We start from the raw sequence: 12,402 nt of genomic DNA, 5'->3' as shown, positions 1-12,402 counted from the left end.
CTGTAATAAAACAGAAGGATGTCCGGCCCTCACTCTAACTGGAGATGTGTTCGGTGTAGTCTCAGTTCACAAATTCAGGGGGAGAGTCCTGAAAGGCAGCTCGGTCACTCTGACTGAAACCGCCAGTTCCCCGGGGTTGCAGACCCTGACACTGCGGGGAGAGAATCCCCGACTCTATCCCGCCACCGGGGGAAACAGACAGCCCTGTGTCCGGAGAATAGGGAGGGCCGGGGAGAAGGCACATATTAAAGCGCTGCAATGGACTCAGCTCCTGTGTGTGCACAACTCTCACTGATTCCATCCTCTGGGAACAGTGCGGTCTAAACAGATCAGGTTAGGAGAGAGACACACAGCCCGAGAATGGCCTCTTCCTTCCTGCATTTACTCTGTTCCGGGAGCAGATTCTCATTGAGAAGCGGCGCTCAGATCACCGGAGAGAAAAAAAAAAACACAATTCAAACTGTCCAAATGAAAAACAGAGAATTAACCCGGACACTTCCATTATTAAATTAATTCATCAGCTCCGAACCAGTTCCCGTTAATGTACCGGGATAATCTCGGGATTTATCAAATCGAAGGCAGCGGGATGTATTAAATTGTTGATTCTGACACCCTGTCGTTCAGTTCTTCACTTAACTAGAGGGGGAGATGTGTGAGCAGAGAAACAGAGCGAAATCCAGAGAGGGAACTGAAAACACACCTGGACAGATGTGAAACAGGTCAATCCACTGTTACAATAACTCCATCACTGATTCCCTCCTGACAGTAACCAGTCCTTTCACAGAGACAGTGGGTGGCTCTGAAAAGAGCCTTTGGTTTCTGAGATGACATTTTGGCCGCTTTACTTTTTCTGGGAGCTCGAGTGCTGGTTTTCTTGGGCAGCAGCACGGCCTGGATATGAGGCAGCACCCCGCCCTGAGCGATAGTCACCCCTCCCAGCAGCTTTTTGAGCTCCTCGTCGTTGCGGACGGCCAGCTGCAGGTGTCTGGGGATGATGCGGGTCTTCTTGTTGTCCCGGGCCGCGTAACCGGCCAGCTCGAGGATTTCAGCGGTCAGATACTCGAGCACAGCAGCCAGATAGACCGGGGCTCCAGCACCCACACGCTCAGCATAGTTGCCCTTTCTCAGGAGCCTGTGAACACGGCCCACCGGGAACTGCAGTCCAGTCCGGGAGGAGCGAGACTTGGCCTTGGCCCGAGCTTTCCCGCTGGTCTTTCCTCTTCCAGACATTTCCACAATCTCACAAATACTTTCACAAAGAATGAATAATTTCCTTAACATTAATGATAGCCAGTAGGCGGTCAGGATGGCCGAGCGGTTTAAGGCGCTGCGTTTAGGTCGCAGTCTCTATTGGAGGCGTGGGTTCGACTCCCACTTCTAACACCTTGCGTTTTGACTGCACTGGAGGCGTTTGGGAGCAGCGGTGAAGAGCAAAGAGAGAACAGGAAAGAACATGGACAAGCAAAATAACAATGGACCCAAAGATGTTGCATCAAAACATTCGAGTCAGAGGCAACCAAGCAAACAGCAGGGCACATAAAAGATCAAAAATGTAACCTTTGTATCGGGGTGGAAGATGTTGCCAATATCCTTAATGAATACATTACTGTCTTCTCAAATGAGGGGGTGATGCAGATATTGTTATGAAGGAGGAGGAGTGTGAAGTATTGGACGTGATAACCAAAGGAGAGAGGAAGTCTTAATGGGATGAGCATCCTTGAATGTGGATAAATCACCAGGACCAGATGAAATGTACCGCAGGCTGTTGAATGAAGCCAGGGAAGAAATAGTGGAAGGTCTGACCATCGTTTTCGAGAGGATTGGAGGTCTTGTAACGTTGCAATAAAAGCAAAATACCACGCAGATCAAGCATGGCTGAGCCTTGAGAGTAGAGAAACAGGGCTGAATTCCCTGAACCAGTGCTACAGCTTTCAGAATAGAAGGAGCCTATACAAACCTGATGGGTTCCACTTAAACAAAAGAGCTGGAGGTGTTGACAGTCAGAACAGATAAAATGTGGAGGAGTGTTTGAAGCAGATTCTGTGTGGTTACTGTCGTTGTACTATGGAGTTATTTCAAGGAGGTGATTCTGAATGTAATGGATCAACGTGGACCCACCCAAGGCAAAGGTCACTGAAAGTGGCAACGCAGGTGGATAAGGTAGTCAAGAAGGCATACGGCATGCTTGCCTTCATCGGTCGGGGTATAGGGTATTAAAATCGGCAAGTCATGTTGCAGCTGTACAGAACCTTAGTTAGGCCACACTGAGAATATTGCGTGCAATTCTGGTCGCCACACTACCAGAAGGACGTGGAGGCTTTGGAGAGGGTACAGAGGAGGTTTACCAGGATGTTGCCTGGTCTGGAGGGCATTAGCTATGAGGAGAGGTTGGAAAAACTCAGATTGTTTTCACTGGAACGACGGAGGTGGAGGGGCGACATGATAGAGGTTTACAAAGTTATGAGCGGCATGGACAGAGTGGATAGTCAGAAGCTTTTTCCCAGGGTGGAAGAGTCAGTTACTAAGGGACATAGGTTTAAGGTGCGAGGGGCAAAGTTTAGAGGGGATATGCGAGGCACGTTTTTTACACAGAGGGTGGTGAGTGCCTGGAACTTGCTGCCAGGGGAGGTGGTGGAAGCAGATACGATAGCGACGTTTAAGAGACATCTTGACAAATACATGAATAGGAAGGGAATAGAGGGATATAGGCCACGGAAGTGCAGAAGGTGTTAGTTTAGGCAGGCATCAAGATCGGCGCAGGCTTGGAGGGCCGAATGGCCTGTTCCTGTGCTGTACTGTTCTTTGTTCTTTGTTCTAAGCTTCCCTGTGGTCCAGCCTGGTTGAATGGAACTGAAGCAAACAAATCATCCAGAAGTGGAAAAGAAATATAAGGCCATGAAAGCACATAATTCAGATGGATGCAATACCAGATGGTATGGCAAGAGTGTAAAACAGCAACAGACTGGTGAATAAAACTTTCCCATTGAATAAGACAAGAGAAGAGAAGGGTAATAATAGTGTCAGAGGTGAGTTGTGACACTATTCACATTCCACCTTGATCTGAATAGGACTGTTGAAGGGAGTGATTGAGAAGAATAGAGGAGAAATGAAAAGAAAGGAGAAATAAACAAAAGGTCTTTTGATTTTAGAATGCTTGTTTTTGGAAATGACAGACTGTAAAGTGTGTGTGTCAGAAGATATAGAGCGAAGTTGGGTGTGACAAGATCACAGGAAAGTTGTGCCCTGAGACAAGGTGTGTGTTGACAGGAAAGCTGCTTTCTTTTGCACAAAATGTAATTTATTCATATAATTTGTGCAATTACATTGCTAAGCAGTTCAATTTTAATATTACATAAGGTACAATACAGATCAGTTTCCTTCAATAAAGTACATGAGGTATCTCACTATCCCTGCCTGCACAGGTTATATTTACAGTATTTACATTACACATCAAACATTCTCTGGTGCAAACAGCCCGAGCGGTTTTACACAGGTTCCAGCCTCTCGCTGTCCTAGGGCCTTAGTCTGTCGCCTTTCTATTGAGACTCCATGGTGGCTTCCCCAAGCTTTAATGCCGTCCCACAGCACATAGTCTTGAATGTTGGAATGTGCCAGTCTGCAACACTCGGTCATCGACAGCTCTTTGCACTGGAATACCTGTCCCACGGCCGGGCTCGTTCTCAATAGAGATCATTTCAAATGAACATTTCCTAAATCCGTGCTTTCTCTCTCGCAATAAGGAGAACAGGATGTCTGGCAGATTCAGTGTGAGACGATAACACTGCCGGGTAAAGGCCGCTTTCCAACTCCAATCTTAACACAGGAGATTCCCCAAACAGCTGCAATAGGGTGTTTGTAAACTGTTGGAAGCGGATGTGTGTGGAAATGGTGATGTTACTGAGGAGGTTCCTTGTTATAGAATGGATTGTGTTTTGGTGGGAATATTACTGAGTGTTAATTGTAGCAGGATCATATTTAAAAGCTCCGGCTTTCTGGAAAGCCTTGACTATGAAGGTCGAGTCTGGAAGGGTTTGCGTGGAGAGCTGGGTTTCGGTTCTACTGTTAATAAAGGGTTTGAAATTGGCAGCCCGGAGGAAACTGGAGGTGGAGCTGAAAGATAAGGTGCCGTTCTCTCTCTGTCTGTCACTCTGGGTGTCTCCTTCATTCTCGCTCTCTGTTTAATCTTCACTCTTGTCTCCTCCCCTCCCTGCTCTCACTCTGCCTTTCTCAGCCAGGTCCGGGCGGCCTGCAAAAAAAAGGAAGCTGACGAAATCAGTCTCTTTTATTGTGCACTGATTTGAGGCAAGAATTATCATGGTGGCTGTGGTGGAGAAGAGACGGTCGCCCACCTCCTCCTGGAATGTGTCTTTGCAAAGCAGGTGTGGAAAGGGATGCAGTGGTTTTTGTCGAGGTTCATCCCAAGCAGCTCTATAACACAGGAGTCTGTGCTCTACGGGCTGTTCCCAGGGACGCACACCGAGACAAACATCAACTGCTGCTGGAGGACTATCAATTCGGTGAAAGACGCCCTTTAGTCTGCCCGAAACTTGCTGGTCTTCCAGCGCAAAGAGTTGTCCAACACCGAATGTTGCAGACTGGCGCATTCCAAGGACCAGGACAACGTGGGCAGGGACGCACTAAAGCTTGGGGCAGCCGCAGCAAAGGCTCAATGGGGAAAGACCATGGTGTAAGGTCCCCCCACCAAGCTGAGCGGAGGGGCTGGATCCATGGGAAACCCTTCGAACCGCATATGGAAAATTTTGTGTGCAGTAAATGTAGAAATGTATATGGCATGACAATGAAATGGAAGAGTTGTGAGGCAACTCGTGATTTTATAGAAGGAAACTGATCACCTTTGCACTGTTTGTATTTTTTGACTTGATGCTGTTTTAAACTGTTTGGGAATGTAATTTTTACAGATTTTTATGAATAAAGTATATTTTGGAAATTAAAAAAAAAAGTCTGGCAGTATCCCAGAGTATGGTCCTGGCCGGCAGCATATTAGAATCCATGAGGAAAGGCATCACCACCCTCATCTACAAGGGGGAGGGGGCAGAAATCAGAAATTGGCGGCTCATCTCACTGCTTAACATCGACTACAAGATTCTGTCAAAAGTCATCGCCAGTCGAGTCAAGTCTGCTCTGGAGTTGGTGATTGACCCTGATCAGACCTGTACTATACCAGGCAGGAAGATCTCTGATAGCCTCGCGCTACTCAGGGATACGATCACCTATGTACGGGACAGGAGGGTGGACACCTGCCTCATCAGCTGGACCAGGAGAAGGCTTTTGACAGGATATCGCACACCTACATGATGGACGTACTTTCCAAAATGGGGTTTGGGGAGGGAATCTGCAATTGCATCAAACTGGTCTGCACAAACATCAGTAGCGCAGTCTCAATCAATGGGTGGGAATCAGAAAGTTTCTCAATCCCATCTGGAGTCAGACAGGGCTGTCCTCTCTCCCCTGTCTTGTTTGTTTGCCGTATTGGACCCTTTTCTGAGTCTATTAAGAAGAATGCGAGTATCAGAAGGGTAACAATCCCAGGCAGTGGAGGCACTCAGGTTAAAACCTCCCTGTACATGAATGACGTCGCCGTTTTCTGCTTGAACCCGCTGCCTGTGCGCAGACTGATGAGCATCTGTGACCAGCTCGAACTGGCATCGGGAGCCAATGTTAAACACAGCAAGAGCGAGGCCATGTTCTGTGGGAACTCAGCTGACCGATCCTTTGTCCCCTTCACCATTAGGGCAGCCGACCTGAAGGTGCTTGGGTATGGTTCGGAAGGGCCGGGGCGTGCACCAAAACCTGGGAGGAACGAGTAGCCAGGGTACAACATAAGCTGAACATGTGGGAGCAGCAATCTCTCTCCATTGTGTCAGGTTACAGTACGTGGTGCAGGTCTGGCCCATACTGCACTCCTGCACTGCAGTGATCACCTGAGCCATTTTCCGCTTCATCTGGGGATCCAAAATGGACCAGGTCCCGAGGGACACGATGTTCAAACCTCTGGAGAAAGGCGGGAAAAATGTACCCAACATCGCCCTCATCCTGATGGCTACCTTTGTGTGTGGCTGTATCAAGCTGTGTGTAGACCTCCAGTACGCAAACTCCAAGTGTCACTCCATGCTGAGGTTCTATCTGTCCCCGGTGTTGCGAAGGATGGGCCTGGTCATATTGCCGTGGAACACTCCATCCAGTTGGACTGTGCTGTAACACCTATCCTTCATGGAAAAGTTTCTGTGGAAAAACACCTTTGACCACCAATCCATCAGGCACTGGTCTGCACGGAATGTTCTCAAGGCTCTACGGGAAAAGAAGATGGTGGATCCTGTCGGATGGTTCCCCGAGCAGACTTCCAAAGTCATTTGGCGGAATGCCCCATCACCAGAACTTTCAAACAAGCACCAAGATGTAGGTTGGCTGATGGTGAGAAGAGTCCTCCTCGTCAGATCCTTCCTGCATGCCCGAAGTCACACCCCCTCTGCACAATGCCCTCGAGGTGGCTGTGGTGGGGAAGAGACGGTTGCCCACCTCTTTCTGGAATGTGTCTTTGCAAAGCAGGTGTGGAAAGAGATGCAATGGTTTTTGTCGAGGTTCATCCCAAGCAGCTCTGTAGCACAGGAGTCTGTGCTCTACGGGCTGTTCCCAGGGATGCACACCGAGATAAACATCAACTGCTGCTGGAAGACTATCAATTCGTTGAAAGATGCTCTTTGCTCTGCCCGAAACTTGCTGGTCTTCCAGCGCAAAGAGTTGTCCACCACCGAATGTTGCAGACTGGCACATTCCAAGGTCCAGGACTACGTGCTGAGGGACGCACTAAAGCTTGGGGCAGCTGCAGCAAAGGCTCAATGGGGAAAGACCACAGTGTAAGGTCCCCCCACCATAGTGAACTGAGGGGCTGGATCCATGGGAAACCCCTCGAACTGTAGCCAGAAATTATTTGTTTGCTGTCAAATGTACATGGCATGAGAAATGAAATGGAAGGGTTGTGAGGCAACTCACTCCTGGATTGAAGGAAACTGATCTCCTTTCCACTCTTTGTATTGTTTGACTTGGTGCTTTTTGGAACTGTTTTGTAATGTATTTTTTTTTTACAGATTTTTATCAATAAAGTATATTTTGGAAGTTAATAAAAGAAAGTCTGGCAGAGGTAAAGGAGGGAAAGGACTGGGCAAAGGCGGAGCAAAGCGGCACCGCAAAGTGCTTCCTGACAATATCCAGGGCATCACCAAACCAGCAATCCGCCGCCTGGCTCGCCGTGGCGGGGTCAAGCGGATCTCGGGTTTGATCTATGAGGAGACTCGCGGGGTGTTGAAGGTTTTCCTGGAGAATGTGATCAGGGATGCAGTCACCTACACTGAGCACGCCAAGCGCAAGACGGTCACTGCCATGGATGTGGTGTACGCTCTGAAACGGCAGGGCCGCACAACTCGACCCTTTCCAGCAAACACACACTCTTCGAAGAGCCACCCACCATCTCACAGAGAGAGCAGTGAGCTGGAAACGGGAGATGGGATAGGCTAATATAAAAGCAAAATACTGCGGATGCTGGAAATCTGAAACAAAAACAAGAAATGCTGGATTCACTAAGCAGGTCTGGCAGCATCTGTGGAAAGAGAAGCAGAGTTTACGTTTCGGGTCAGTGACCCTTCTTCGGAACTGACAAATATTAGAAAAGTCACAGATTATAAACAAGTGAGGTGGGGGTTGGGCTAGAGATAACAAAGGAGAAGGTGCAGATTGGACCAGGCCACATCGCTGACCAAAAGGTCACGGAGCACAGGCAATCACTGAGGAAGGAGATGTGGCTGTGAAAACGAGTTTTGGTAGATACCTGATCAAACACCAGGAGGGAAATAGAAAGCAATGAAGGTGAACAAGGTAAAAGAGACAAGCGAAAATCCCGATGGGATAGGCTGTTCAGAACTGACTGGAATAAATCTGTGCTGTGTTCGGGTAGAAAACTGGAATCCCCGAAATTGACATTTCAGTTGCAGCAAGGATGTGCAGTGGATTTGATTTTCTAAACGGGCTGTGTAAACAGTGCCCGAGACTCTACAATTAGTTATTTCCCCAGTCCACACATGCCCTCAGTGAAAAGCCACATCACTCCTCCAGAATCACTCATTGTTTTCATAGAATTTCAAAATGATTTCGCTGCAATGAGGGAATCCGGGAATTTTGCAGCAGCCGTTGAATCGGTCACTGGAACCAGACCCACTTGTGATGTTATTTCCCCCGAGACGGTGTTTCCTGCACTGAAACTGACAGGGTTTGTGAAACTGGTCAGTTTCAGCTCAATCATTCAGGGACCTGGAATTCCCACAGCTTGAGCCCGCGCTCACTTCTGCTTGGTCACCCTCTTCCCATTCACATTTCTTAACCAATCGCAGAGCCTCGAATTGGGGAAAATGCAGCAAATCATTGGCTTAAATTGTCGAAATTGGCAGAACGTTTGAATTCGAAAAAGGCGCCAATTTCAGTGTCGGCAAAAAGCGAATTACTGGAAAATCTATTTAAAGTTGTTCGTAAAATATTTTCCACCAACCTTTAAAAACCTTTCTTTTTTCCGCTATTATCGCCACAAATTCCTGGCGCTATTTTACGCACAGCTTTAACCTGTCATTTTTTCCCCCACTTCTTATCTGTAACCGGCGGTGGAAGACTCCATTCAGCAATCCTTAAGGGACCAATAACTCAAACTCGGTGTGGAAAGGAATAAATTAGACTATTGGTAATTCCCCTTCACACAGGGATCAGGGGGACAGAGAGAAGCCACTGAAATAGTTGCTCATAAACATTTTAAATAGTTCCTATTCTGTTCTGTTACTGACATGCTTGAATCAGACAGTAATCAGCCCTTTCAGAGACTGTGGGTGGCTCTGAAAAGAGTCTTTGGTTTATTAGATGACATTTTGTCTGCTTTACATTTTCTGGGAGCTTTGAGCGCTGGTTTTCTTGGGTAGCACCCCGCCCTGAGCGATGGTCACCCCTCCCAGCAGCTTGTTGAGCTCCTCCTCGTTGCGGACGGCCAGCTGCAGGTGTCTGGGGATGATGCGGGTCTTCTTGTTGTCCCGGGCCGCGTTACCGGCCAGCTCGAGGATTTCAGCGGTCAGATACTCGAGCACAGCAGCCAGATCGACCCGGGCTCCAGCACCCACATGCTCAGCATAGTTGCCCTTTCTCAGGAGCCTGTGAACACGGCCCACCGGGAACTGCAGTCCAGCCCGGGAGGAGCGAGACTTGGCTTTGGCCCGAGCTTTCCCGCCGGTCTTTCCTCCAGACATTTCCACAATCTCACAAATACTTTCACAAATGGATAATTTACGCAGCATTTACTTTACTTAAAGACTGAGAACTCTCCTCAATGGTCGGTACTTAATTCTATTTGCCTATTTTCTTCACCAATCAGGTCACTGACCAACACAAAAGGGCGGGATTTACCCGCCACGACATCAGAAGCAGAGAATTTGTCAATTTCAAAAAGCCCGCCAATTTCATTGTCGGAAAGGAGCGGATTAAAATAAATGTCATCCTTAGTCAAAGATTTAAAGTCCCATCTCTTGATTTTGTTTTATTCAACTTGTAAAATGTTATTTAAATTGTGACTCATTCGACAATCGCTTTCAAACTGTCCCGGGTGGGGCCTGCATTGGCCTGAAGTGAAATACTCAGTTTCGTTTTCAATCAGAGCCCAGTGTCCTTCTCTGAAAAGAGGAAGCCGGATCAAGTCCTCAAACGGCCCTGAACTTGCTCTGTAATAATCCCATCCCAGGCTGTTACACTGCGGAGAGTTGCTGTTAATAAAATGATTAATCAGTGAAGGGATTAAGGTCTGATCCTTGCCGCTGTAATCAGCTGTTAATGCGGTCATTCAGGGGCTGTGAAAAAACAGAATAAGAGCAGCTTTAAGCAAAAAAAGTGAAGGCGTGTGATCAGATTATGGGTTCGTGTTCGGTTAATAACAGGAGATACAAACACAGCAGTGGGATCGTTATTATATTATACATTGTCATAAAGTGATTTCATAGAGATGTCGGATGCAGCTTTTTCAGAGATTGTTGGTGGCTCTTAAAAGAGCCGTTGTGTTTGGGATGTTTTTCAGTCCATTGTGCAGTTTTACTTGGAGCTGGTGTACTTGGTCACCGCCTTTGTCCCTTCCGACACGGCGTGCTTGGCCAGCTCCCCGGGCAGCAGCAGGCGCACGGCGGTCTGGATCACCCGGAGCTGATGGTTGTTGTAATGGGCCAGGCGGGAAGCCTCACCCGCGATGCGCTCGAAAACATCGTTCACAAACGAGTTCATGATGCTCATGGCCTTGGAGGAGATGCCGGTGTCGGGATGAACCTGCTTCATCACTTTGTAGATGTAGATGGAGTAACTCTCCTTCCTCCGCTTCTTGCCGCCCTTTGTTGACGGTTTATTTAAGGTTTTCTTGGCGCCTTTCTTAGGAGCTGCTTTCTTCTCTTTTTTTTATTTCCAAAATATACTTTATTGATAAAAATCTGTTAAAAATACATTGCCAAACAGTTTCAAACAGCACCAAAAAATACAAACATTGCAATGGCGATCAGTTTCCTTCAATACAATCATGAGTTGCTTCACAACCCTTCCATTTCACATTTGTCATGCCAATTACATTTTTACATTTACAGCAAATGAAAATTTTCCCGATACAGTTCGAGGGGTTTCCCAGGGGTCCAGCCCCTCGGTTCAGCTTGGTGGGGGGACCTTACCATTTTCAGTTTCAGATACAGAAATAAACCAAACCCCTTCCGAGTGCGGATTAAATAGACAATCCCACAGCTCTATGCTAATGAGGGATGGGAGAAAGTAAAGATTGTGATTGGGTGATTGGCAGTGATGTCACAATAGTTTTATATCTGCAACCAATCACAAACTCTCTCACTGCATTCAGGAATTACATTTCCCAAAGACTCTCTCCAGCCCCAGTTTCTATTGAAAAATCCACCGGGAAATGACGCATGGCTGCGAGGGTCTCTTATTCTCAGCAGCTTCTCACATTCCGGCCTCTAAGTTGAGCGGAAATATTTATTCAGGCAGTTTCAACAGCTCAGAGCCGACACTGGGTTAGAAACCAGAAATAGGAATACGGGTCACAAACAAGGAGTTTATGTTGAACCTTTATAAATCTCACTGGTTAGCATTGTGTCTAATTCTAGGTTCCACATTTTAGCAGGGATATCAAGGCCTGAGAGAGAGTGCAGAGGAGATTGACTAGAATGGCACGAGAGATGCGTGAAAGGATGTCAAAGCTACCTCGACTACACTCCTTCACACCCAACCTCCTGTAAGGACTCCATTCCATTCTCCCAGTTTCTCCGTCTCCGACGCATCTGCTCTGATGATGCTACCTTCCATGACGGTGCTTCTGATATGACCTCCTTTTTCCTCAACCGAGGATTTCCCCCCACTGTGGTTGACAGGGCCCTCAACCGTGTCCGACCCATTCCCCGCACCTCTACCCTCACCCCTTCCCCTCCCTCCCAGAACCGTGACAGGGTTCCCCTTGTCCTCACTTTTCATCCCACCAGCCTCCATATCCAAAGGATCACCCTCCGCCATTTTCGCCACCTCTAGCGTGATGCCACTACCAGTCGCATCTTCCCCTCCCTTCCCCTGTCAGCATTCCGAAGGGATCGTTCCCTCCGCGACACCCTGGTCCACTCCTCCATTACCCCCACCACCTCGTCCCCGTCCCAGGGCACCTTCCCCTGCAATCGCAGGAGGTGTAATACCTGCCCATTTACCTCCTCTCTCCTCACTATCCCAGGCCCCAAACACTCCTTTCAGGTGAAGCAGCGATTTACTTGTACTTCTTTCAATGTAGTATACTGTATTCGCTGCTCACTGTGTGGTCTCCGCTACATTGGAGAGACCAAGCGCAGACTGGGTGACCGCTTTGCGGAACATCTCCGCTCAGTCCGCAAGCAGGACTCTGAGCTTCCGGTTGCTTGCCATTTCAACACTCCCCCTGCCCTCATGCTCACATCTCTGTCCTGGGATTGCTGCAGTGTTCCAGTGAACATCAACGCAAGCTCGAGGAACAGCGTCTCATCTACCGATTAGGCACACTACAGCCTGCCGGACTGAACATTGAGTTCAATAATTTCAGAGCATGACAGCCCCCCATTTTACTTTCATTTTTAGTTATTTTTTCTTCCTTTTTTGTACATTCTTTTTTACATTTTTTACTATCTTTTTTTGCATTTATTTCATTTCATCTTAGTTTGTTCAGTTTGCTTACCCACTGTTTTTTTCAGGTTTTTTTTTCAGGTTTGCACTTGCTGCTGTTCAATATTCAGTGTATTCACACCTAATCTGTACTAATGCTTTGTCTTTCAACACACCATTAACATATTGTTTGCCTTT

At 47.6% G+C, this 12,402-nt stretch overlaps 1 non-coding gene across 1 annotated transcript; it reads left to right on the top strand.

Annotated features, from left to right (window-relative positions):
* The first annotated feature begins 1,300 nt into the window (after positions 1-1,300).
* trnal-uag (transfer RNA leucine (anticodon UAG)) lies at positions 1,301-1,383 on the top strand. The gene has a single exon. It is a non-coding gene; the product is annotated as a tRNA-Leu (tRNA).
* The last annotated feature ends 11,019 nt before the right edge of the window (positions 1,384-12,402 follow it).

This window comes from Heterodontus francisci, unplaced genomic scaffold (assembly GCF_036365525.1).
Source record: "Heterodontus francisci isolate sHetFra1 unplaced genomic scaffold, sHetFra1.hap1 HAP1_SCAFFOLD_43, whole genome shotgun sequence".
Lineage (NCBI taxonomy): Eukaryota > Metazoa > Chordata > Chondrichthyes > Heterodontiformes > Heterodontidae > Heterodontus > Heterodontus francisci.
This window is presented reverse-complemented; position numbering and strand designations above follow the sequence as displayed.